This window comes from Bos indicus, chromosome 20, assembly GCF_029378745.1.
Source record: "Bos indicus isolate NIAB-ARS_2022 breed Sahiwal x Tharparkar chromosome 20, NIAB-ARS_B.indTharparkar_mat_pri_1.0, whole genome shotgun sequence".
Lineage (NCBI taxonomy): Eukaryota > Metazoa > Chordata > Mammalia > Artiodactyla > Bovidae > Bos > Bos indicus.
The window spans coordinates 34,105,503-34,133,101 of NC_091779.1; the positions used below are offsets into that span (position 1 = coordinate 34,105,503).

The 27,599-nt window shown below is 38.5% G+C and overlaps 1 long non-coding RNA gene across 1 annotated transcript in view; it reads left to right on the plus strand.

Moving 5' to 3' along the window:
* LOC139178012 (uncharacterized) overlaps positions 1-27,388 on the plus strand; it is a 165,652-nt gene extending 138,264 nt beyond the window's left edge. The window contains exons 3-4 of the long non-coding RNA XR_011562439.1: positions 19,947-21,140; positions 27,149-27,388. This is a non-coding gene — a long non-coding RNA (uncharacterized lncRNA). The remainder of the gene's footprint in view (positions 1-19,946; positions 21,141-27,148) is intronic.
* The last annotated feature ends 211 nt before the right edge of the window (positions 27,389-27,599 follow it).

The following is a 27,599-nucleotide window of genomic DNA, read 5'->3' on the forward strand; positions in this document are numbered from 1 at the left end:
ACTCCCATTTATCCATCGGGTCTCTGTGTCCTTTAAGAGGTCATTCCTGACCCTCGGCATAATGATGGATGCTTGGTCCAGGTGCTCCTAGGGCATCCTGGGCTTACATCTGTTTAGCACCTTTCCCTTTGTGTGTAACTTTGTCTCTACCAATAAACTGAGTGCTTCTTGATGACATGGGATATACTTTTATTTACCATTTATCTCCAGGAAAGATCACAGTGCCTAGTGCATAGTAGAGGCTTAATAAGTACTTGTTAACTGAACAAACCACTCAAGCAAAATGAGATCATTCTACCCATGACGGCACACAAACTTAATATCACATGTCTGCATTGGTTGATAGTGGCTCCCCAAAAGGAGGGAATGGGAAGGACCTTGAAGGTGCAACAGAGCTCATTGGTAAATAGAATCTGCATCAAGTAGTGATGTCTGAGGTGTTGCGCCTGCTCAAAAGCTTATCTTTGATTTTGTTTACTATGAACAAAGTAATGTCTTGAAGAAATGCTAGCCTTAGATTCCATGACATAATTGGTTACAGTGAGCATAAAACCTAAGGTGGACATGATATTCAGAAAACTGAAAATCAAATTAAAAAAGGCAGTAATGACAGTGACGGCAAATAAAACTAAAACTCAAAGGGAACAGGAAGACTTCTAGTTGTCCTGGTGGCAGCCCATGATTGTGCTCTCGACTTTCAACTAAAGATGTATGAAGTCACACACACTTATGCACATGCATGCCCACATGTGGACTCACACCAAAACGTATAGCAATGTTGAAAACTACAAAGCAGACCACAGGCCCAACTCATAGTATTTGAGGGGTAACAGCTTTGATGGATTTGACACAGAAAACAAGTCAGAAAAAAAAAATGGACCTGAGGGACAGCATGAGGTGGCTTTGGCTCAAGTCCAGTCTTTCCTGAGGGAAGCTCAGGCAGCTGACTCCTGAACTGCCAAGAGCCCTGCTCTGTTCTCCCCAAATAACCTGACCACATGAGCTGTTCTCTTTTAATGCCTATTTGGAGACTTTACATTGAGTAAATATGGTAGAGGGAAAAGGATGTAAAGAAGAGATGTCTGTGTACTCATTCCAGGAACCTGTAAATATATTACCTATGGTAAAGAGGACATTGCAGATGTGATTAAATTAAGCATCTTAAGATGGAAAGATTTTCCTGAATTATCCTTTGAGCCCAGTGTAACCACAAGGTCTTCATATGTGAAAGAGGGAGGCTGGAGAATCAGAACCAGGGAAAGAGATGTGACCAGGGGTCAGAGGTTACAGTAATAGAGGGCTGTGAGCCAGTGAATGCAGGCAATACCTAAAAGCTATAAAAGGAAAGGAAATGGATTCTGTCTTAGAGCCTTCAGGAGTGCAGCCCTACTGACTGATTTGAGCCTGGATTTGAGTCTCCTGAGATCCACTGTACACCTCTGACCTCCAGAACTGTACAATAAATCTGTGTTGTTTTAAGCCACTAAGTTTGTGGCAATCTGTTACAGCGGCAGGAGGAAACTAATACTATACCCCATTGATGTTACTATTATTATTATTTTTCACAACCACAAATAATTGGGAAAGGCTTACCTGACTAAGGCAATTACACAAAACTAAATAAGTGCAGATTACAAAGTGCATAGCTTTAATTATACTTTTCTCTGAATGCTGCAAATGTTTATACCAAAGCAAAAACGATGACAAAACTTATAATAAATATTCCAGTCTTCCTGCTTTACTTTTGAAAAAAAAAATGTATTTTCAAATGTTTGAAAAATAAATGAAACATGCAAAATACCCTCAATTCCCACATTTAAGCAGAAAATGGCCATTAGTGAGCTTGTGGTTATGCTGTTTGAATATTTTCTCTTTCTCACTAAGAACCTTCTCGTTCCCACGAGAACCCAGAGACACCCAAGTCACGTGGTGTTTTTTCCTGTAATATTTTGTCCTGTACAAACAATAGGATGCCAATTATCCAGCCTTAACATGACAAACAATAAGAAACTATGACAATTTTATTTTTGGTGAAATGATCCTATGAAATTAGAAGTTTGGAAAGAACCACATGCCTAAAAATCATCCTGTTTATCTTCTTTTTTTTTTTTTTCCAGAGGGTTTGTCCCCACACCATCACATGCACCCAAGAAATAGTTTTTTGCTTTAAAAGGCAATGCTATAATCTTATTCAGAAATTCTGTTTTTCCTCCACTCTCCTTACCTTCCTATATTCACATAATTTTTTTTTTACATAGACCCAACTCAGCCTGCATGATGCAAGAGTTTAAAAATAGTTGCTTCACTGTATCTTAAGACAGTTTCCTCTTTATCAGTCCTCAAAGAAGAAATAACACTGGCATCTTTTCTCCTTCTTCTCTTGTAGATACATATAAAGGGCTACAAAATATATGGTAGTTAGGGCAAACAGTGGGCTTCTCTGATGGCTCAGCAGTAAAAAATCCGCCCGCCAATTCAAGAAATGTGGGTTCGACCATAGGTCAATAAGATCCCCTAGAGAAGGAAATGGCAACCCATTCCAGTGCTCTTGCCTGGGAAATCCCATGGACAGAGGAGCCTGGAGGGCTACAGTCCATGGGGACCCAAGAGTAGAACACAACTTAGTCACTGAACCACCGCCACCAGGGGAGGGCAGGTAGTTGATGGAACTGTATTGTAAGTACAGGGATTTCATCTATCCTTTAATGTTAGATTTTCCTCATTTATTTTCAGTCAGTCACTGTGACTATTCTGCATAATATTTCTAATATATATACATATGTATATATACAGAGACACAAACATATGTGGGTATGCGCATGTATATATTCTAATAATGCTTCTATTTCCTTGAAAATGATTTGGACTTCAAATCTGTGGCCTGGGAAGTTATCAGTGAAAACTAAGATGATAGCAAAAGGGTTCTCCTGAACCTTTTTGGAGTCAATTTGAATAAGCTTCCATTAATTGGAGCACCAAAGTGTTACAAATAAAATGAGCTAGATATATCAAATGTTTCAAATCCATGAATTCATGATGCTACTTCAAATATAAATGGCCACTGTTGAAAGATGCTGGTAAACCAAGTTATTATTTTGAAAACTTGTAAATAAAGAAAAAAAGTTGTTTATCTTGTCTTTTCTATGTGAACTGTGCCTCAGGGTAGCCAATTAGTGGTGAGTTGATTCTCTCTCTATTGACTTATTTCTGTTAGAATGTACAGTTCTTTTTCTAAGAAAACATTTTCCAGTTCTCAAATTTTCCAGTTTGATGCATATTTTTGTGAATGTAATATTAATCACAGTTATTTTTTTTTTAAACTGTTTCTGGTAATTCTAATATCTAAAACACCTGTGAGTATTTTTAGTTTTGGTCATGTTTCTTGGCATATTGTCCAACATTGTGTTTGAAAAGTTGCTGCTCTTCCTTTTGAAAGGAGACACCCTATTAATCTGACTAATTATCAACTGATCACCCTGTATTACTCACTCAGTTTACTTCTGTTTTTCCCCGGCTAGGGTGCGACCCTCTGGGGTTCAGATCAAGAATCTCAAGTCTGGGAAGACCCAGAACTCCATTTTTTGGGTCTCCCTAGCCTTGTAAGAATGCTGAAAGTACTACTTGGCTTTCCCCCTGCATTCACTTGGATTCTTGGATTCTTGCCCTGCATGTGTAAAGATGTGGCACCTGACTCAAGGTGAAAACCAGCAAAGAGTGTTGAACTGACTGCTTTTCTTGTTTTCTCTTTGCCCAAGAATCTCAGCTTCTCAAGTCCTGGTTGTTTTAGCAGGTTTAAATTCCAACTTTTTTTTCCCAGTCCAAGGAGATTCCAATCTCTGTTCCCTTGTCTACCCCTTAGTAAGGGTCACTACCTACTTTTACATAAGTTCTCAGACTCTCACTTTTGAAGTAGAAGAACTGGCATATGCTGTCAAAGAAGTAGCAGCATGAAGAATGTTAAGCTTCCCTCAGTGAGCTTCCTTCCTAGGGGTCCTGACCCTTCAAGTCCTGCCTGCCCCCAAAACTCCCGAACAACTTCAAGCATCAGAGGTGTATCTCATCCGTCTTTTCTAGTCCTTGGTAAGCTGAACTGTTTTGTTACAAGCTCCTCTGTTATAGCTGCAAGCAGAGGTTCTCACTGGATACTGGCTGATACTAAGGAATTATTCTTGATTATTTTAAGTCTATAATGGTATTATGATTATGTATGTTTTGAAAAGCATCCCTATCTTTTAAAGATAAAATATTGAAATGTTTGAAATACATAATAATGTTTTCTTCAAAACCACGATGAGGAGAATGAGTAGGTAAAGGATGTAGATTTGCTTTGAATTCATAACAGATGTAGATTTGCCTGAATTCATTGTTTAAGCTGAGTAATGGGCATATGGGAATAGGTCACATTATTGTTTCTACCTTTTGAATATGCTTAAAAATTCCTATAATTTTGTATATCCTGAAAATTTCCTATAATTACAAAACATAATGAATAAATAACATGTGATCTTTATACTTTTGGTTTCCTTTCAACAGACATGAACTTATCCTTTGGGAAATAGACTAACTTCTGTTTTAAAAAAAAAAGCTGTCCCATATTGAAAATAAAGAAATAGACTTTTTTAATACAGAGGCAAACCACTGACTGCCTCTGTATTAAATAGGCTGACTCCATTACCTTAGCTGAACTCAAAGGGAATTTATGACCAAAAGAATAATATGTTGACGACATGGAGAGCAGTGTGCAGTGGACCTTAGGAGAGTGTGCACGCATGCATGCACACACATACACACACACACACCCCTGCATCCAGTAGGCAGTCCAGGCAGAGCAGAAACAGCACAGGGCTGAGCTCCAGCTCTAGTTTACTGATGGCTCTTATAGGTCACAGGGCTTCCCTGGTAGCTAAGTTGGTAAAGAATCCACCTGCAATGCAGGAGACCCTGGTTCAATTCCTGAGTTGGGAAGATGCCCTGGAGAAGGGATAGGCTACTCATTCCAGTATTCTTGGGCTTCCACTGTGGTTCAACTGGTAAAAGAATCCGCCTGCAATGCAGGAGACCTGGGTTCGACCCCTGGATTGGGAAGATTCCCTGGAGAAGGGAAAAGCTACCCACTCCAGTGTTCTGGCCTGGAGAATTCCATGGACTGTGCAGTCCATGGGATTACAGAGTCAGAAACGACTGAGCGACTTTCACTCACTTTCTCATAGGTCACACAGTGGATCAGGAAAGAAGATAGCAAGGGGTGTGGGTCCTGCCCTAGATCATTTTACAATTTAGTCACAATTAAAGATTATAATTAGTTTATGAAATTACACTTAGAAAAATTATGATGTTGGTTTCATTTCTTATCAATGAAGGGCTTCCCTGATGACTAAGATGGTAAAGAATTTGCTTGCAATGCAGGAGATCTGGGTTCAATCCCTGGGTTGGAAAGATCCCCTGGAGAAGGAAATTGCAACCCACTCCAATATTCTTGCCTGGAGAATCCCATGGACAGAAGAGCCTGGTGGAGTGCAGTCCATGGGGTCGCAAAGAGTTGGGACTCAACTGAGCAACTAACTCTTTCACTTCACTATGGCATTGCTTTCATTTCTTATCAATAAACTGTCTTACTTTTCTGAACTTTCCTGTGGGATTTCAAATATTAAAAACTATACCACAAAGGAGATACTCAGTGCAAATCTTGGTGGATTCTCCTTCTCCAAGTCTTCACTGTGTAGTATCCAAATATTAATAAAACTAGATCAAAACCAATGTCAAGGAACTCTCGTGAAATCAGGATGAGCTGTTAAGATGTGTCTTTTGTCACTGCTTGCTTCCTTCAGTTTCTGCTCATCCACCTAGCAGCAGTGGCTGGCATGAAGCCACCTGAGGGCTGTGCTGGGGCAATTGTCCTGGTTTACTGTATTTTAGGATGGATGTACCTGTCATTCTCCCATCTCACAGGGAAACTCAGGATTTTGGCAGAAATGTTTTGAAGTTGTATGGATTCTTTTCACCAGATAGAAATTACTAAAGTGTGGAAAGTTGTTGAGGTTACCTACAAGTTTCTGGTTTTTTTTTAATTGCCTCTTTTTTGTTTTCTATTCTATTTAGTTTTATTATTTTTGTATACATGTGTGTGTGCTAAGTTGCTTCAGTTTGTCCAACTCGTTGTGACCCTATGGACTGTAGCCCACCAGGGTCCTCTGTCCATGGGATTCTCCAGCTATGAATAATGAAGTGGGTTGCCACGTTGTCCTCCAGGGGATCTTCCTGACTCAGTCTCTTATGGTCGCCTGCACTGGCAGGCGAAGTCTTTACCACTAACGCTACCTGGGAAGCCCCCATTTTGTGTAAGGTTGGTACTAAAAATATCATGTAGTATGCAACAGATTGTAGAGTAAGTGCAAAGCCAGCTATTTTTGTAGTCGCATTTCAAATGGGGATTATCATAATTCAAAACTGAGATGAGTGTAGTGGGTTTAGCTAGTATTTTAAAGCTTCAAAATGAAAAGTTGCAGGAGCTAATTGAAAATATATTATGAGTTGTTGACTTTCTCAAGGCAGCTCTACTTCCAGTAAGTGGTAACTAATAACTAGCAAAATGTGAGTTTCTAACTTCCCATATATATATATATATATAAAATACATAGTAGTTTGAATAATTTTTACATTCTATGACAAAGTTACACAAAAGAGCAGTGTGGAAAAAAGCCCACTGACTGTTAAAATAGAATATACAACTAGTAATTCTTATGACTTAGAAGATGATGCTTTTGGTATATCTTTGGAAATAACTGAAGGTATCCAGAAGACAACAATCTTTGGTACTTAGATGTCAGAGGCTCTGATTTTACTGTAAAAGCTGCCACTACAAGTGGTGTAATCTTAATCAACTGGGTGCATTCTCTGTACCTCCATTTTCTTATCTGCAAAGTAAGTTAGATGAAATCTCCTCTAAAGTTTTATTTTAGCTTCAAATTCTATGATGTTACAATGTGTCATCAGTTATTCTAATGAAATAACTGTATGTTTCCTATAACTAGAAAACAGTCCTACAGAATGATATAGATTTTTGCAGAAGAATTAAGGTAAATAAAATTATGAAGCAAAAGATATTAAGAAGAGGTTTTTGAAAAAGATCCTCAAACCCAGATAATCACAATGGTGTGATCACTCACCTAGAGCCAGACATCCTGGAATGCAAAGTCAAGTGGGCCTTAGGAAGCATCACTGCAAACAAAGCTAGTGGCGGTGATGGGATTCCAGTTGAGCTATTTCAGATCCTAAAAGATGATGCTGTGAATGCCTGTGGTGGATTCATTTCGATATATGGCAGAACCAATACAATATTGTAAAATTTAAAAATAAAATAAAATTAAAAAAAATGCTAGCAAATTTGGAAAGCTCAGCAGTGGCCACAGGACAGGAAAAGGTCAGTTTTCATTACAATCCCAAGAAAGGCAATGCCAAAGAATGATCAAACTACCGCACAATTGCACTCATCTCACACACTGTAAAGTAATGCTCAAAATTCTCCAAGCCAGGCTTCACCAGTACGTGTACCAGGAACTTCTAGATGCTCAAGCTGGTTTTAAAAAAGGCAGAGGAACCAGAGATCAAATTGCCAACATCTGTTGGATCATCGAAAAAGCAAGAGAGTTCCCAGTAAAACATCTATTTCTGCTTTATTGACTATGCCAAAGCCTTTGACTGTGTGCATCACAATAAACTGTGGAAAATTCTTCTAGAGATGGGAATACCAGGCCACCTGACCTGCCTCTTGAGAAACCTGTATGCAGGTCAGGAAGCAACAGTTAGAACTGGACATGGAACAACAGACTGGTTCCAAATAGGAAAAGGAGTACGTCAAGGCTGTATATTGTCACCCTGCTTATTTAACTTATATGCAGAGTATATCACGAGAAACGCTGGACTGGAAGAAACACAAGCTGGAATCAAGATTGCTGGGAGAAATATCAATAACCTCAGATATGCAGATGACACTACCCTTATGGTAGAAAGTGAAGAAGAACTAAAGAGCCTCTTGAATAAAGTGAAAGAGGAGAGTTAAAAAGTTGGCTTAAAACTTAACATTTAGAAAACTAAGATCATGGCATCCAGTCCCATCACTTCATGGGAAATAGATGGGGAAACAGTGGAAATGGTGGCAGACTTTATTCTTTGGGCTCCAAAATCACTGCAGGTGGTACTGCAGCCATGAAATAAAAAGACACTTGCTCCTTGGAAGAAAAGTTATGACTAACCTAGACAACATATTAAAAAGCAGAGACATTACTTTGCTGACAAAGGTCCATCTAGTCAAGGCTATAGTTTTTCCAATACTCATGTATGGATGTGAGAGTTGGACTGAAAAGAAAGCTGAGTGCCTAAGAATTGATGCTTTTGAACTGTGGTGTTGGAGAAGACTCTTGAGAGTCCCTTGGACTGCAAGGATATCTAACCAGTCCATCCTAAAGGAAATCAGTCCTGAATATTCATTGGAAGGACTGATGTTGAAGCTGAAACTCCAATACTTTAGCCACCTGATGTGAAGAACTGATTCATTTGTAAAGACCCTGATGCTGGGAAAGATTGAAGGCAGGAGGAGAAGGGGACGACAGAGGATGAGATGATTGGATGACATCACTGACTCAAGGGACTTGAGTTTTGAGTAAACTCTGGTAGTTGGTGATCGACAGGGAGGCCTGGCGTTCTTCAGTCCATGGCATTGCAAAGAGTCAGACATGACTGAGCAACTGAACTGACTGAACTGACCAGTTACAGTTCTTGTTCAGCACTAATAATAACAAATGAAAAAAGATCTCATCTATACTATATGATGACCATATGCTTGATACTGGGTTACATGCTTTACATACTTCTTTTACTTCATTCCATTAATATTCTATTATTATTCCTATTTTACAGATAAAAATACCAAGAAAAGAAAGGATTTGTAAATTATCTATCATCACTCAGCTAGTATGTGGTAAAGCTGGAATTTGAACTATAGTTGATTTTCTCTAGATCCTGTGCTCAGTAGCCATGATCCTTCACGGCCACCCTATAGTATTTTTGTATCTATGGCCTTTTATTTTTTTCTTATTTCATGAATCTTTAACACATGGTTTTGTCTAAAATATCTATTTTTTATTTTATTTTATTTTTAAACTTTACAATATTGTATTAGTTTTGCCAAATATCGAAATGAATCCACCACAGGTATCTAATTAAAGTATTTTCAGTGTGCTTTAAGATTTATAAAATGCTGTTGTACTCTCTTCTGTCCTGTAGTCAAGGCAGTACTGAAATTGAGAGTGGATATTCATTCTTCTTATTTTTTTTAATATGATCAGGTAGAAACAGAGAAATTATTCAGTTGCCTAATGAATAGATTCTGGAGCTGGGGTTCCACTTTTTAAATTTGATCTACTCATTGCTTTTTCCTATGGTACTGCTTGTAAACACAAGAGTTTCTACAGCAAGGAGGAGAAACATAAACATGAAATTCATAAAAGAATTATATAATTGCCTTTCTCACCTGTTAGTGCATTTGAATTTTAGGACAGTTTCAATTAAGTTGAAAGAAATGAGATTCTTTCTTTTGATTTCAGAGATCAATTTAACTGCATTGATTATCTTCAGGGACATTTAAATGTGCTCTGCAGACCATGATGATGCAATGGTACTTATGTATTTTGTTTTTCATTATCTGTTTCTGTAAAATGGAAGAGTAGGAGACCAAGAAGGTTGATTCTGACAAATATGTCACAGGCAGTAACATATGATACCCAAATAACAGACCAGCTAAATAAATGGCATTGTCAGTTGATAGAAAGAATTGATCAGTGAGGCAAAGCTCCAGAGTTCCAGATCTAGGAGCCCCTGTTGAACTACTATAAACTGGAGCCCTTGTTGAACTACTATGGACTGTCTGTTTAGTTGAATATTCCAGAGTAAGTAGCTCAATCACGCAGACGCTTCCCACTTGCTTTCTTCTTGTAGTAGGGTCATTGTTTAATAACTTACAGAAGGCTCACAATATGCTAGTCACTTTGCTGATGGGAAGGGCTTCAAAGACTTAAAAATAATCTAATCCTTGATCCAGAGGACTGTTTAGTCATCATAGAAGACAATCAAGATAGGAGAAGTCTTAAAAGTTCCAGAAAGCTTTCTTCCAAATGACAAAATTGAAAGCATAATGTACTTAAATGTTTTGAGAGTGTATTGAAGCACTTTGGGAAGACCTTGAATAAGAATTTAAAAAACATACAAACCTTGTACGCAAACTTCAGACAATTATTCTACTCAGTTTTTCTAGGAAATTAAAACTGCTCTAAAAAGTAAAATAACTTGAAAAAATTAAGACAAATATAATTTATGGAGAAAAATAAATTATGCAAGAAAAGAAAGATAATCACTTTGTACTACCCGACACAGCTCTGACTAGCATTTCAATGACGTAGTAATGCAGAAAGTGAATACTTACTATTCCAAAATTGGAAAATAAATGTATTGGAAAGGTGAAGAGACAGTAAGTATGTGTCTGTATAATAAGGAAATGTACAGTTCTATTAAACATGTATTTATTTATTTTAAAAAATTATTAAAAAATTTTTTTAAAAACATTAAAATTTATATAATAAGGCTTTTTAAAGTATCTTTAGCATGTACTCCCCTTTGAGATGTTCTCTACTGCTTGCATTTTCTGTCAATGCAATGCTGTTAACTAGAATTGTAATATGTTTTGAACATGGACATTGAGGAGTATAATAAAACATCGTTGCTCAGTTGCTAAGTTGTAAACTCAGGGAGATAATGAAGGGCAGGGAAGCCTGATGTGCTGCAGTTCATGGGGTCCCAAAGAGTTGGACATGAAAAAATAAAACATTGAGCTCCTGACAATTAAATCTTTTAAGGTTTTTGACTAGGTTTTTGACTGTGAAAAAATATGATAAAATATATAATATTTTGTTAAGACTGACTATCCAAAAGCAAGTAACAGTGTATTAATGCAGTTGTTTCTCAGTATCTGCTGGAGATTGGTTCTAGGATATCCATTGGAAGCCAAAATCCTTGAATGCTCAAGTCCCTTATGTTAAGTGGATTGTATTTTCATATAGCCTATGCACACCCTCCCACATACCTTAAGTCATTTCTAGATAACTTATAATACCTATAGTATAGTGTTAGTGGCTCAGTTGTGTCTGACTCTTTGTGACCCCATGGACTATAGCCTGCCAGGCTCCTCTGTCCATGGATTTCCCAGCAAGAATACTGGAGTGGGTTGCCATTCCCTTCTCCATGGGATCTTCTTGACCAAGGGACTGAACCCGTCTCCTGCATTTGCAGGCAGATTCTTTACCATCTCAGCTACCAGGGAAGTCCTTTATATTACCTAATACGATGTAAATGATGTGTGTGAATGCATGCTCAGTCACTCAGTTGTGTCTGACTCTGTGATCTCATGGACTGTAGCCTGCCAGACTCCTCTATCCTTGGAATTTCCCAGGCAAGAATACTGGAGTGGGTTGCCATTTCAAATAGTTATAAATACAATATAAATGTTATGTAAATAGTTGTGGAAGCACACAGCAAATTCAGTTTTGCTTTTTGGAACTTTCTAGATTTCTTTTTTCAAAGATCATTTTTGATCTACAGTTGGTTGGATACTGAAGGCCAAGTGTATTACTATTATTTTCCAGGATGCTTTTGAATTAAAGAAGGTAATTTCCCTTATTATATAAAAAGTTTGGGCCAGTTGCTTGATTAGGTCTGGCTCAAAAAAAAAAACAAAAAAAATTTGGTTCTACCCATGAATAACAATGATAATAAGAATTATGAGATACATACTATGTAAGAGGTTCCCACAGAGTGTCCTGAAAACCCAGAAGAGAATGAAAATCTCTCCCAGTGTTAGGTGATGAAGGAAGATTAAATGGAGCATGTGATTTGCATGGAGTTTGTGCCCATACAATGAATATAGAAAGTATTATATTATCTTCCATACCTTTGTGACATTGCCTCCTCTAATCTACCTGCTTTCACATGTTTTATTTTTGCTGTTTTGCTTTTTCACTTTGATGTATTACGTATAGATTCCATTTATTCTGCCTTTTAGCATTTATTGTCCTTCCTGGAACTATAGTCTGAGTCCTTTACTAATCCCAAAATATTTAGTCATCATCCTTTCAAATATAGTCTTCCTACTGCTGCCATGGGAAACTCCAATAGACATATTTTAAACTCTTCCTTCTTATCTTCCATGCTTTTAGTTTGAAAATTTCACTTTGTCCCTTCTGGTTTCAATGCAGAAGTTTTATTTCAATTTATTTGTATCAATTTGTTACCGCTGCATAGCAAACCACCCCAAAACTCAGTGGCTTAGAACAACAAGCATGTATTATTGTTCATGAACCAGGTCAGCAGACTGATCTTCTGGGCTTGACTGGGCTCACTTACACATTACAAGCATCTGTGGGTTGGCTTTGTGGCTTTGCTGATTTTGCTGGTTTCAGCCAAAATGTCTGGGGCCTCATCTGGGGTGAGTCAGTTCTGCTCCAGGTATCTCTCCTTCTCCAGTAGGCAAGGCCATGAATGTTTGTGTTGTGGTGACAGGGTTACAATAGAACAAGCAGAACACAAGGCCTATTCAGTCCTGGACTAACATGAGCACATTATCAGGTTTCATTATTACTTTTGGAAGCCCTTGGCATCTTGTCCTTTGTGGATCTCATGTCATAAAAAAGTATTAAAAACTGTATTTTATAACTGCCTTGGAATAAAGATGAATGTAATCTAGACTGGACTCATTACTATTACTATATATTCACTATTTGATTTCTGTTTATTCTGGTTTTAAAAGAAACTAAGATTAAACACTTTTATGAGCCTCTAAAAGTATTGTGGACTCAGCACTGTGACCACCAAAACTAATGGATAAATCAGGCCTGCACACCATTACTTCTGCACAAGCCCAGCCTGTAAGACTGGGGAAATACACTCCACCATTTGGTGAGAGGATCTGCAAGTTATATCACACAGGGTGTTGTAAATTATAGGGAGGGATGAAGCATTAAGACCATTTCATAATCAATTTACCACATCAATTCTCTCTTTCTGTAAATTTAATCTATCTAGTTCATCTGCTTTTTTTGTTTCTCACTTGATGTTTTGTTTCCCCAAATATTTGTAGCATATTTATTCTGTACTTTGATTCTGATACTTATAATGCCTAAAGTGCTTTCAAATTTAATTTTCAAATCTAGTTTTCGTTTCTGCTAGCGCTTCGTCTTCAGGGCTTTTTTTTTTTTTTTGGGAGGAAGCATAATTTGGCAACTTTAGTTTGATATATTCTACTTTGCTTTGTAAGATACTTAAGATATTAAGCTTAGAATTATGTGAAGCTTATTTCTTGCTTTGGAGTTGTTTTTTTTTGTTTTGTTTACACATTTTTTTCTTTTTATTGAAGTATAGTTGATTTACAATGTTGTGTTAGTTTTAGGCGTATAGAAAGTGATTCAGATATATACAAAAAAGAATATCTATCTATAAATACATAGTTATTCTTTTTCAGATTCTTTTCCCTTGTAGGTTATTACAAAATATTGAGTGTAGTTCTCTGTGTTATAAGTAGATCCTTGCTGATTGTCTATTTTATGTACAGTAGTGTGTATATGTTAATCCCAAACTCCTAATTTATCTGTCCCCCACCCCCCAATTTGGGTTACACATTGACTAAGTGGGTAATGTGCTTTCAATGGCCAGTTCGCAAGAATGCAGTTAATTCTCAGGGAAGATGATTTTTCCTCACCTGAGCTGAGGCAGAGGGTTAAGTTTCTTTGACATCTTTTTTTTTTTCTTCCAGAAGCAGGTAATTTTTCCTTTAGATTACCTAAAGGGTCCAAGGCCTTTTCCCCACTTTTCCTGAATAATTCTATGAAATAGAGCACTAGATTTTTATTATTGACAAATACTCCTTAGGTTAACCCATCTTTTCTGAGCTTGCCCACCGCTATAGTTTAAGCTTTTTTTTTTGTCCACAGGACAGTTTGTTTCCTGTAAGCTTGACTTAGAAAAAAAACAAAAAAAAGGCAAAACAAAAACTTTGTTGTACTGTTTCTATCATTTTTGGTATTCTATAATTGGATGTTTTAAACACATATAGTCTTCTGCAATGCTTTAAATAAAATTCAGCCTTAAATACTTTAAAACATATAAGCAAATTAAAATTAATGAACAAATAAATTCTATAGCTGCAAGGTGGAATTAAATAATAGAAAGTAGAGTGGAGCCGAAAGAAACTATTGCTAGGAACTCAGGTTAAAATTCTCCTTGACTTCTTTGCAGACCTTGGTATCTCTTCTCTCCTGCTGTTTTAGTCTTTTCACACATATTGGGGTGGTCAGTATCCCCATTTCTTCCATATACCTGCCTCTATTATAGCTCAGTCTGCTTCCCCTGTGTGTTGTAGTTTGGGGATATATTATGGGGAACCCATATCTAAAAGATTATACCTATATCTTTTCCCAGAATTTTATTTTACTCTATATTGATAAGAAATTTAAAATTGGTAAGAAAAGTTCTTTTTCTATGCTTGTGATTGAAAATGGATTAATGTACATCTAGAGGAAAAATTTGAATTTAAATCCTTTTTTTGGACATTAATTACAGATGCTTTCAAGGTAATTCATATTTTGAAGGTTCTTGCTTTATTAACATCTCAAAACCTTTCTTATATATATATTAAGGTCATATTATATAACATACATTAAAGTACTTTGTGAATTCTGATGTTAAGTAACAAGAAGAAAATATTACTATTTACCATCACCTATTCAATTCAACAGAGATACAACTATAAAAACAATAACAAAAATAATACAACAAAAAATGACCCTTACTGTCAGGTTTTCACTTTGCAGTGCAGAACATAAGATGTAAACTCACAGATGGGTAGTCGTGTGCTAGGTGTACATTAGGACCAGAGGATGATGTCTGGTGCTGGCATGGAGTGGAGAATAGTCACATTGCTCCAACTGGGAGGTGATGGAAGTTTTCACCAAGTGATAATACCAGAGCAAAATCCTTTTAGGAAAGAAGGGATTCCCCAGGCAGATGATTTTAGAAAGGCATAGTCGATTTAACAAAGATTTTATGGAATAACAGTGTCTTAAAAACTTAGCATTGAAGAATAAAACATTTATTTTTCAGTCCGGATGAACCTATTTGAGCACCACGAAAGATACGCAGAGTAGAGGACACATGTGTGGACACGGAGGTGGGGGAGAAGGGGAGAGTGCAACGAATTGGGAGGTTAAGATTGACATATACACACTACCATATAAAATATATGGCTAATGGGAAATTGCTGTATAGCACAGGGAGCTCATCTGGCTGCTCTGTGATGGCCTAAATGGGTGGGGTTGTGGGAGTCGGGTGGGAGGGAGGTCTAAGAGGGAGGGAATATATGCATACATATAACTGATTCGCTTCATTGTACAGCAGAAACTAACATAGCATTGTAAGGCAATTACACTCCAAATAAAAAGGCATAAAACAAAGACCTCCAGAGCAAAACCAGCAACAACAAAAAAAGCAAGTCTAACCCATTAACTTACCAGGCAAGAGAACACAGAACAGTGAAAAGTTCAATTCACTGAGTCATTTGCTGAAGGAGAAAACCAGGGGTCTTGATATGCTGGAGAGAGGAGTACGTAATTACATTAAGCATAGAAATGAGAGGGCAGGGTAAGTCCATACATGTGTGTACACTTGGTTAAAATAGTCTCATTTTTCATTTTTCCAGAAAGTGTCTGCAATTAGGTTCCATAAAGATCTGCCATCCAGGTCACTCAAAGTTCAGGGAAACTTCGGTTGTTTAGAGCCAGCTGCGATAAAATACAACAGTCAGTTTTGATATCTCCTAGGCAAGTGCTGCTGGAAGTGGAAAATTTTTATTCACATTGGCTTGAGGCAGATGTCATATATAAAGGAGTTGAAACTGTGCTGCTAGACTCTGCCTTATAGCTCAGAATGTGGTCTGTGGACCGAGCATAGTGTTAGTTATTTGGGTCCTTGCTGAGGTATAGATTCTTAGATAAACTCCCCCGCACCCCCCAACACCAATTCAGAACTGAGTCAGAACCTGCATTTTAGTAGGGTTCTCAGGTTTTTCATATGCACCTTAAGAAGAAACAGCAGCTTTATAACAGGGTTCAGGAATAGTGGTTCTCCAACTTTGATGAGTAACAAAATCAACTGGAGAGACAGAGTTCCAGACTCACTGGAGTAGAATAGGCTTCAGATCAGTTCAGTTTAGTCACTTAGTCATGTCCAACTCTTTGTGACCCCATGGACTACAGCACACTAGGCCTCCCTGTCCATCACCAACTCTCAGAGTTTAGTTTACTCAAACTCATGTCCATTGAGTCAGTGATGCCATCCAACCATCTCATCCTCTGTCATCCCCTTTTCCTCCCACCTTTAATCTTTCCCAGCATCAGGGTCTTTTCAACTGAGTCAGTTCTTCACATCAGGTGGCCAAAGGATTGGAGTTTCAGCTTCAGCATCAGTCCTTCCAATGAATTTTCAGGACTGATCTTCTTTAGGATGGACTGGTTGGATCTCCTTGCAGTCTAAGGAATTCTCAAGAGTCTTCTCCAACACCACAATTCAAAAGCATCAATTCTTCAGCACTCAGCTTTCTTTGCAGTCCAACTCTCACATCCATACATGACTACTGGAAAAACTATAGCTTTGACTAGATGGACCTTTGCGGGCAAAGTAATGTCTCTGCTTTTTAATATGCTGTTAGTCATAACTTTCCTCCCAAGGAGTAATCGTCTTTTAATTTCATGGCTGTAATCACCATCTGCAGTGATTTTGGAGCCCAGAAAACTAAAGTCTGACACTGTTTCCCCATCTATTTGCCATGAAGTGATGGGACTGAATGTCATGATCTTAGTGTTCTGAATGTTGAACTTTAAGCCAACTTTTTCACTCTCCTCTTTCACTTTCTTCAAGAGGCTCTTTAGTTCTTCTTCTAAAGGTGGTATCATCTGCATATCTGAGGTTATTGATATTTCTTCTGGCAATCTTGATTCCAGCTTGTGCTTCATCCAGCCCAGGGTTTCTCATGATGTACTCTGCACAGAAGTTAAATAAGCAGGGTGACAATATACAGCCTTGACGTACTCCTTTCCCTATTTGGAACCAGTCTGTTCCATGTCCAGTTCTAACTGTTGCTTCCTGACCTGCATACAGAATTCTCAAGAGGCAGGTCAGGTGGTCTGGTATTCCCATCTCTTTCAGAATTTTCCACAGTTCGTTGTGATCCAACGACCTTTGTATTTTTACAAGATTCCCTAGGAGATTCTGATACTGACCAAAGCTAAAGAACCATAATTTTTGAACATGGTTTTCTTATTCATGATCTGTAAGCTCAAAATTTGCACGCATTAAAGAGCTGATTTCTCCTGCCTGCCAATGCAGGGGACATGGGTTCGATCTCGGCTCTGGAAAGATTCCATATGCTGTGGGCCAGCTGAGCCCATGCACCACAACTACTGAGCCTGTGTGCTGCAAATACTGAAGTCTGCACACCCTAGAACCTGTGAAACAGAGAAGCCACCGTAATGAGAAGCCCTTACACAGCAATGAAGAGCAGACTCTGCTCACCTCAACCAGAAGAAGCCCACTCACAACGACAATCAAAGAAGACCCAGCACAGTCAAAAATAAAATGAATAAATAAAAAAATAGTAAAAAGAGATATATTCTCTTCAAATCTGGTTGTATTACAGAATCAAACCGTATGTGCTGTTTTCACTGGAATTCATCCAATACAATTACAATCATGAGGATTTTATGACACCTGGAATTTCAGTAACCTGAAGGCATATTTAGCACATGGTACGATCATTTATTTTTTTCATATATAAAAAAAATACTGTATCTGTGAGAACATTCCAGTGAGGATTATCTACTAAGAAACAGAAATTCCCAGGTCTTTGTTAATGGTGGAAAGAGCTCTGATAACTATTTACTGGAGCAGGGAAAAGACTAAAGTTTAGCTTATATTTAGGAAATTTCTCCAGGTGTTTTGTATCAAGTCATAATATTTCTTTATATAACAAATTAGAAACTTCCTCTTTCAGTTAATAAAAGATGGCTTTTGTTCTCCAGGTTTCTTTTACAAAAAGGTGAATTTTGGTGTGTCATACTTAAAATCCTAACCAAAAACTGACAAGTTTTCTTCCCACCAACTTCTCTCTGGGGCACCCTGATGTCGGCATCAGGAAGAGTGAGGTCATGTGCTTTGAATAAACCCAAATGCCATCAAATATAGGAAATCATTTGGCATTTCCTTTACTGGATACAAAACCTTACCTTTATTAGTCATTTAATTATGAGTTCAGAAGTGAATTTGTGATGTGGAAGAACAATATTCATTAATAATTAGGGAAATGAGCAATGCACAAAATTTTCTAATAGGTCCAACCCTTCTTTTTCCTGCATGGTAAATGTCTGTGAAGGAAATATGCTTTAATAAGATAAGAGGTTTCAGTAGAGGCATATTTATTACTTCTCCCTGAGTGGACTCAACATGAGACTGCAACTGTTTTAAGAAATACATTTACTCCTAGATCATTATCATTACATACTGCTTAGAGCATAAAGTCCTCAGCTTGCTTTTGAAAGCATTATGACAAAGACCCTCATTTTTCACTTGAGGAAAAGGTGAGGCCAAACAGTTAGAGAAACCTAACAGTTTACAGATCTGAAAGTCAAAGATAGTTTTTCTGGCTTTTAATGCAAAGATTGCTTCAATAAACCTTTGAGCATTTGCTTTTATCTAAAGACATTTGTAAAAAGAAGCTAGGATATTCTGAAGAAGAATAAAAAGCTTTAAACGTGTGTAAAATTGGGAATTCAGTAATTCCACTTCAAGGCCTGTATCCTAAAGAACAACTCAGTAATATGTATAACTATACTTGCAACAGCAGCAACATACTTGTAGAACAATATTTATTGCAATGCTGTCAAACAGTTTAAGAAAGCTGGATTATGTTAAATGGTGAACAATTAAGAAGGAAATTGAGCTTTCTTCTATATGTAAGTTCACATATAAATTTTTTTTTCCGTTGTTGTCCAGTCACTAAGTCATGTTCAATTCTGTGTAACCCCGTGGACTACAGCATGCCAGGCTTCCCTGTCCTTTACTTCCTCTCTGAGTTTGCTCAAACTCAGGTTCATTGAATCAATGATGCCATCCAACCATCTCATCCTCATTCGCCCCCTTCTCCTTCTGCCCTCAATCTTTCCCAGCATCAGGGTCCTTTCCAGTGAATTGGCTCTTCAAATCAGGTGGCCAAAGTATTGGAGCTTCATCTTCAGCAGCAGTCTTTCCAGTAAATAGTCAGGGTTGATTTAATTTAGGATTGACTGGTTTGATCTCCTTGCTGTTCAAGGGGCTCTCAAGAGTCTTCTCCAACGCCACAGTTCGAAAGCATCAATTCTTTGGCACTCAGCTTCCTTTATGCTCCCACACTCACATCTATACATGACTACTGGAAAAACCATAGCTTTGACTAGATGGACCTTTGTCAGCAGAGACCTTTGTCTCTGCTTTTTAATATGTTGTCTAGGTTTATCATAGCTTTTCTTCCAAGGAGCGTGTTTTAATTTCATGGCTACAGTCACCCTCCACAGTGATTTTGGAGCCCAAGAAAATGAAATCTGTTACTATTTTCACTTTTTCCCCAACTGTTTGCCATAAAATGATGGGACCAGATGCCATGATCTTAGTTTTTTGAATGTTGAGTTTTAAGGCAGGTTTTTCACTCTCTTCTTTCACCTTCATCAAGAGGCTCTTTAGTTCTTCACTTTCCTCCATTAAAGTGGTATCATCTGCATATCTGAGGTTGTTTATATTTCCCCTGGCAATCTTGATTCCAGCTTGTGCTTCATCCAGTCCGGCGTTTTGCAAGTTGTACTCTGCATATAGCGCAAATGCGGGTGGCTGCGACGGCGCACAAGCACAGCCGAGAGAAGCTACCCCACATCCGAGATCAGGGGCAGAAGCCAGGAGGACCCCATGCCCGAGGGGTGGCGGCCAAGAGGAGCTACCCCACGTCCAAGGTCAGGGGCGGCGGCCAGGAGGAGCTACCCCATGTCCGAGGTCAGGGGCGGTGGCTGGGAGGAGCTACCTTGCGTCTGAGGTCAGGAGCGGCGGCTGGGAGGAGCTACCCCACTTCGAGGTCAGGGGCAGTGGCCGAGAGGAGCAACCCCACCTCCAAGGAGCAGTGGCTGTGGGGGCGCAGGAGGGCCTAGAGGAGATACTCCACGTTCAAGGTCAGGAGGGGCGGCGGTGAGGAGATACCCCTCATCCAAGGTAAGGAGCAATGGCTGCGCTTTGCTGGAGCAGCCATGAAGAGATACCCCACGTCCAAGGTAAGAGAAACCCAAGTAAGACCATAGGTGTTGCAAGAGGGCATCAGAGGGCAGACACACTGAAACCATACTCACAGAAAACTAGTCAATCTAATCACACTAGGACCACAGCCTAAGCCATGCCCTGTGGGGCCACCCAAGACGGGAGGATCATGGTGGAGAGATTTAACAGAATGTGGTCCACTGGAGAAGGGAATGGCAAACCACTTCAGTATTCTTGCCTTGAGAACCCCACGAATAGTATGAAAAGTCAAAATGATAGGATACTGAAAGAGGAACTCCCCAGGTCGGTAGGTGCCCAATACACTACTGGAGATCAGTGGAGAAATAACTCCAGAAAGAATGAAGGGATGGAGCCAAAGCAAAAACAATACCCAGTTGTGGATGTGACTGGTGATAGAAGCAAATTCCGATGCTGTAAAGAACAATATTGCATAGGAACCTGGAATGTCAGGTTCATGAATCAAGGCAAATTGGAAGTAGTCAAACAGGAGATGGCAAGAGTGAACGTCGACATTCTAGGAATCAGCGAACTAAAATGGACTGAAATGGGTGAATTTAACTCAGATGACCATTATATCTACTACTGCGGGCAGGAATCCCTTAGAAGAAATGGAGTAGCCATCATGGTCAACAAAAGAGTCCGCACAGAGTCAGACAGGATTGAGCGACTGAACTGAACTGAACTCTGCATAAAAGGTAAATAAGCAGGATGACACTATACAACCTTTACATATTCTTTCCCCAATTTTGAACCAGTCCATTGTTCCCTGTTGGATTATAACCGTTGCTTCTTGACCTACATACAAGTTTCTCAGGACACAGGTAAAGTCTGGTTCAGGTATTCCCATTTCTCTAACAATTTTCCACAGTTTGTTGTGATCCAGACAATCAAAGGCTTTAGTGTAGTCAATGAAACAAAAGTATATGTTTTTCTTGAATTCCCTTGCTTTTCCTATGATCCAGCAGATGTTGGCAATTTGATCTCTGGTTCCTCTGCCTTTTCTAATCCAGCTTGTACATCTGGAAGTCCTCAGTTGACATACTGCTGAAGCCTAGTGTAAAGAAGGTTGAGCATTATCTTGCTAGTATGTGACATAAGTGCAGTTCGTTTCAGTTCAGTTCAGTTGCTCATTCGTGTCCGACTCTTTGTGACCCCATGAATCGCAGCATGCCAGGCCTCCCTGTCCATCACCAACTCCTAGAGTTCACCCAGACTCACGTCCGTTCAGTCGGTGATGCCATCCAGCCATCTCATCCTCTGTTGTGCCCTTTTCCTCCTGCCCCGAATCCCTCCCAGCATCAGAGTCTTTTCCAACTCTTCTCATGAGTCAACTCTTCGCATGAGGTGGCCAAAGTATTGGAGTTTCAGCTTTAGCATCATTCCTTCCAAAGAAGTCCCAGGGCTGGTCTTCTTTAGAATGGACTGGTTGGATCTCCTGGCAGTCCAAGGGACTCTCAAGAGTCTTCTCCAACACCACAATTCAAAAGCATCAATTCTTCGGTGCTCAGCTTTCTTCACAGTCCAACTCTCACATCCATACATGACCACTGGAAAAACCATAGCCTTGCCTAGACGGACCTTTGTTGGCAAAGTAATGTCTCCGCTTTTCAATATGCTATCTAGGTTGGTCATAACTTTCCTTCCAAGGAGTAAGCGTCTTTTAATTTCATGGCTGCAGTCACCATCTGCAGTGATTCTGGAGCCCAGAAAAATAAAGTCTGACACTGTTTCCACTGTTTCCCCATCTATTTCTCATGAAGTGATGGGACCAGATGCCATGATCTTTGTTTTCTGAATGTTGAGCTTTAAGCCAACTTTTTCACTCTCCTCTTTCACTTTCATCAAGAGGCTTTTTAGTTCTCTTCACTTTCTGCCATAAGGGTGGTGTCATCTGCATGTCTGAGGTTATTGATATTTCTCCTGGAAATCTTGATTCCAGCTTGTGCTTCTTCCAACCCAGCATTTCTCATGATGTACTCTGCACAGAAGTTAAATAAGCAGGGTGACAGTATACAGCCTTGACGTACTCCTTTTCCTATTTGGAACCAGTCTGTTGTTCCATGTCCACTTCTAACTGTTGCCTCCTGACCTGCATATAGGTTTCTCAAGAGGCAAGTCAGGTGGTCTGGAATTCCCATTTCTTGAAGAATTTTCCACAGTTTCTTGTGATCCACACAGTCAAAGGCTTTGGCATAGTCAATAAAACAGAAATAGATGTTTTTCTGGAACTCTCTTGCTTTTTCGATGATCTAGCGGAGTGTTGGCAATTTGGTCTATGGTTCCTCTGCCTTTTCTAAAATGAGCTTGAACATGTGGAAGTTCACGGCTCACGTATTGCTGAAGCCTGGCTTTGAGAATTTTGAGCATTACTTTACTAGCGTGTGAGATGAGTGCAACTGTGTGGTAGTTTGAGCATTCTTTGGCATTGCCTTTCTTTGGGATTGGAATGAAAACTGACCTTTTCCAGTCCTGTGGCCACTGCTGAGTTTTCCAAATTTGCTGGCATATTGAGTGCAGCACTTACACAGCATTCATCTTGGAATGTGAAGTCAAGTGAGCCTTAGAAAGCATCACTGTGAACAAAGCTAATGGAGGTGATGGAATTCCAGTGGAGCTATTCCAAATCCTGAGAGATGATGCTGTGACATCAGTGCAGTTGTATGCAATTTGAACATTCTTTGGCATTGCCTTTTGTCATTAATGATTTAAGGTCAGAACATTCATTTTGAAGAACTTGAAACAATACATCTCACATCTGAGGAATAAAGCTGCAAAGCTTAGAAATAGTGTTGAAAAGCAGAAGCCATCTTAAAACTACAGATTTCTGGATGTTTTTGGAATCTTGACTCTTTGAGGGTTTGCAGATAGTGTTTTCAGAAAAACTAGTGTGAATCTCTGGGGATAAGATGGTTCATTAAATATCCAATTTTTGTGAATATTAGTAAAGTATTCAGAGCAACTTACGTATTCAAATGTGGGGCATTAAACTGGCCTTACTATTCAGTGGCATGGTGCATGCACGCTCAGTCACTCAGTAGTGTTTGACTCTTTGAGACCCCATGGACTGTAGGCCTCCAGGCTCCTCTCTCTATGGAATTCTCCAGGCAAGAATACTGGAGTGAGTTGCCATTTCCTACTGCAGGAAATCTTCCTGACCCAGGATTCCTACATAATCTGTGCCTCGTGCATTAGCAGGCGGGTTCTTTACCATGGCGCCACCTCCGTGGCACAGTGCTAGCCATTAAAATTCTCTTAGAGTAATGTTTTAAAAACCTGAGAACATAGTCACAGTGAAATTCTAGGTTTGAAAGGATGTTAAAAATAGTATGTTCAGCATTATCTAAAATTTATGCCATATGTCTAGATACCTACAAAGAAAGATAAAAAGGTATATCTGCAAATGCTTACAGTGATTATCTCTGGGTGGTACAAGTAGAGAATTTTTTATGTGTTTATTGAGAGGAAGAATGTCATATTCATTGTTTAGTGCTGGTATAACAGATTACCACATATTAAGCTGCTTAAAAAATTTAGCATCTCACAGTTCCATAGAAGTCCAGTGGGCCCAGCTGATTTCTCTGCTCTGGGTCTCATCAGGCCAAAATCAAGGTGTGTGCCAGCCTGGGCTCTTACCTGAAGTCTCTGGAGGAAAATGCTTTTCTAGGTTCTTTACATTGTTGAAAGAATTCCGCTGCATGTGATTTTAAGATCAAAGCCCCCTATTTTCTTGCTAGCTGTCACTAGAGGTAGTTCTTCCCAGTTTCTAGAGCCTGTCAGAATTTTATGGCTCATAGCCCCCTTCATTTTCAAAGTCCACAACAGTGGGTGAAAACTCTCTCATGCTTTGCATCTCTTCTGCCTTTTGTCTGTAAGGCTTTTCTCTGACTGAATTCAGCTAGAAAAGTTTCTCTGCTTCTAAGATCTCGGAAGGATTAATTTAAGATTTTCTAAAGTTCCACCAATTAGCAACCTTAGTTTTATCTTCAACGTCTCTTTTCCAGTTTAGCATGACATATTCAGAGGATCTGTGGATTAGGGAGAAATATCTTGGGCCGGAGATTCTCTGGACTGCAACAGATAGTATAATGTTAATGGCATGAGCTTTGAAGATGGATAACAGACAAACGTTTTATTCCAAAGCTGGCACGCAATATATGTTGACTTTGGGGAAGTTAATTCATTTGCCTTCCAATTATCTCATGTATAAAACGGGGATCATAATTATGCTTATTTCAATGGGCATTTATGAAGATTATATGAGATACTACATAAAGAAAGCTGAGCACTGACGAACTGATGCTTTTGAACTGTGGTGTTGTAGAAGACTCCTGAGAGTCCATTGGACTGCAAGGAGATCCAACCAGTCAATCCTAAAGAAAATCAGTCCTGAATATTCATTGGAAGGACTGATGCTGAAGCTGAAGCTACAATACTTTGGCCACCTGATGTGAAGAACTGACTCATTGGGAAAGATCCCAATGCTGGGAAAGATTGAAGGCAGGAGGAGATGGGGATGACAGAGGATGAGATGGTTTAATGGCATCACCAACTCAAAGGACATGAGTGTGTGCAAGCTCTGGAAGTTGGTGATGGACAGTGAAGCCTGATGTATCCATGGGGTCGCAAAGAGTTGGACATAACTGAGTGACTGAACTAAACTGAATATTAAAAGTATAAGGTGCAATTTGCAATAAAGATTAACCATGATGTTTTCATTATTCTCAATACATTTCTGTGTTTTCTGCAATGAACATGTGTTAATAAGAAAAACACTACAAATTATTTTGGAAGCAAGAAGTTTAATCCTGTTCATATGGTTATGTCTGTTGGTGGATATATACTTTCTCATTTTTAAAACATTTGTCTGTAGCACTTACTAACTGAATATTTAATTTTAAACATATATCTTGAAATGTGTATCTATTTATTTACTATATTCTCCAAGTACTATAGCACTCTCAGTATTGTTCCCCGATGTTCCTCAGTGTTTCTGGCACTTAGTAGGTGCTTTATAAATATATGTTAAGTAAATGAATTATTTTTAGTACAACCATGCAAGAGTCTAATTAAAAGTACTTTGGATCACTTAGAAATTTTCCTTTTACATACATTCCTGAGATAGAAAAAGGCAGAACAATAACAGTCTTTTTTGAAAATTTAAATTTTCACTTGTCTAAAATATTCTTCCATATTAATATATTTAAAATGTAATTGTTCTCATAGAACCTCTCATCAAATTCAGAGCAGATAATTGTATACAATAATAATGTGATCATGGTGCTAGATTTTAACCCACAAAGCTTGACTCTGATTTCGATTATGAAAACTATTATATATCCAAGGGATATATCCACTGAGATTCATTTACTTTCATTAATGAGAAACTCATAAAGACATGCTAGAGGCAGGGAGACAGAGGAGAAATGATGAAGAAGGATGTGCTATGAAGGAGGAAGGAAGCTACCACTGAACAGAGGGGGAAGAAATAATAGAACCAAAAGATTGCAGGCTCATCTTTATGCCTCTGGAACAGCTCTTTTTTTAAAGTGCTCATGAGTTAAAATTTGGAAATCTTAGTACCTACACAAACCCACTGTGATAAATGAACCAAGAACCCAATAAGGGACAGATAATAAGACTTTGGTTTTGGTGAGATTAAGAGATCACAGGGGGAATGCAAATGCCCTCTGTTAAGACTCCTGTATGTGTTCTTTCAGGTTGGTTAACAGTAGGGAACAAGCCTGGAATAGCCAGAGATTCTATTCTATGAGGTAGGTTATTATGGAAAATGTGTGACTAATGCACATTTAGTGAGCCAAATTACACTTAGGCTGCTAACAACTTGGCTAATGTGTCTACTCTGTGTGTGTCTGATAACATGTGATGAGGATGTTGTATTATAAGCTTTAACTCAATCTGTATTAGGTCATTAGGTCAAAGAATCATGAAAATAAATTAGTTAATGAATACCTTGTTGCATCAGACATGAAAACCCATAATTACAATACAAAGAAAAAAATTCTAAGAGTTTTGTTAAAAATAACCCTGGTGTATAGCATAAGAAACTTCTGTTTTTTAAAAGAACAGCATGAGTCTGAACTCTATCATCTTTACTGGACTAGCGTTTTCAAACTTCATATATTTTATGAGTAAATAGTTTTTATCAAAAGCCATTTTTTTCCCAGTAGTCATGTATGGATGTGAGAGTTGTACCATAAAGAAGTTTGAGAACCAAAAAATTGATGCTTTTGAGTTGTGCTGCTGGGGTTCCTTGGACAGCAAGGAGATCAAACCAATCAATCTTAAAGGAATCCTAAGGAAAAGCAACCCTGTGTGTTCATTGGAAGGATTGATGCTGAAGCTCCAGTAATTTGGCCACCTGATGCAAAGAGCTGACTCATTAGAAAAGACCCCGATGCTGGAAAAGACTGAAGGCAAGAGGAGAAGGGGTTGACAGAGGATGAGACGATTGGATAGCATTATTGACTCAGTGGACATGAGTTTGAATGAACTCCAGGAGATAGTGGAGGACAGGGAGATCTGCCATGCTGCACGCCATGGAGTCACAGAGTCAGACATGACTTAGCAACTGAACAACAGCAATCCAAATATTAAAAATAACTGAAATAAAATGGAATACAGATTACATTAGTATTGAATTAAAAATTTTTTCTCTCTCTTTTTATTTTTTGTCATGTCAAAGGAATATCTAACTGCCATGATCGTGAATGTTTCAAATTGCTCCAGAAGACCAAGGGTCCTTATCCTGAGGCTATGGAAAACTGAGTCACACGCCTGAATGGAAAAAAATGGCATCACTAGTTGTACTAAAATTAAATGAAAATTTAGCACTGCCTTCCATTATGATTGCAGGCAACAAACTTCTGTAGTATTAGCAGTATTTGTGACTTTGTCACCAATAAATAAGATATTTTATATCATATTATTATTGTTGCAGATATATAAAAATATTGTTTAACTCAGCAGTACAAAATTATAATAGTTACTGTAATTGCCCCTAGATCCTGGTATTTAATGTGACCATTAGAAGCACATATATTACTGTATCATGATTTGTAACATTTTGATAACCCTTCTAATACATTAGGTTCCTTTGTTATATTGTTTGCTTTATTTTTATATTGATAAAAATA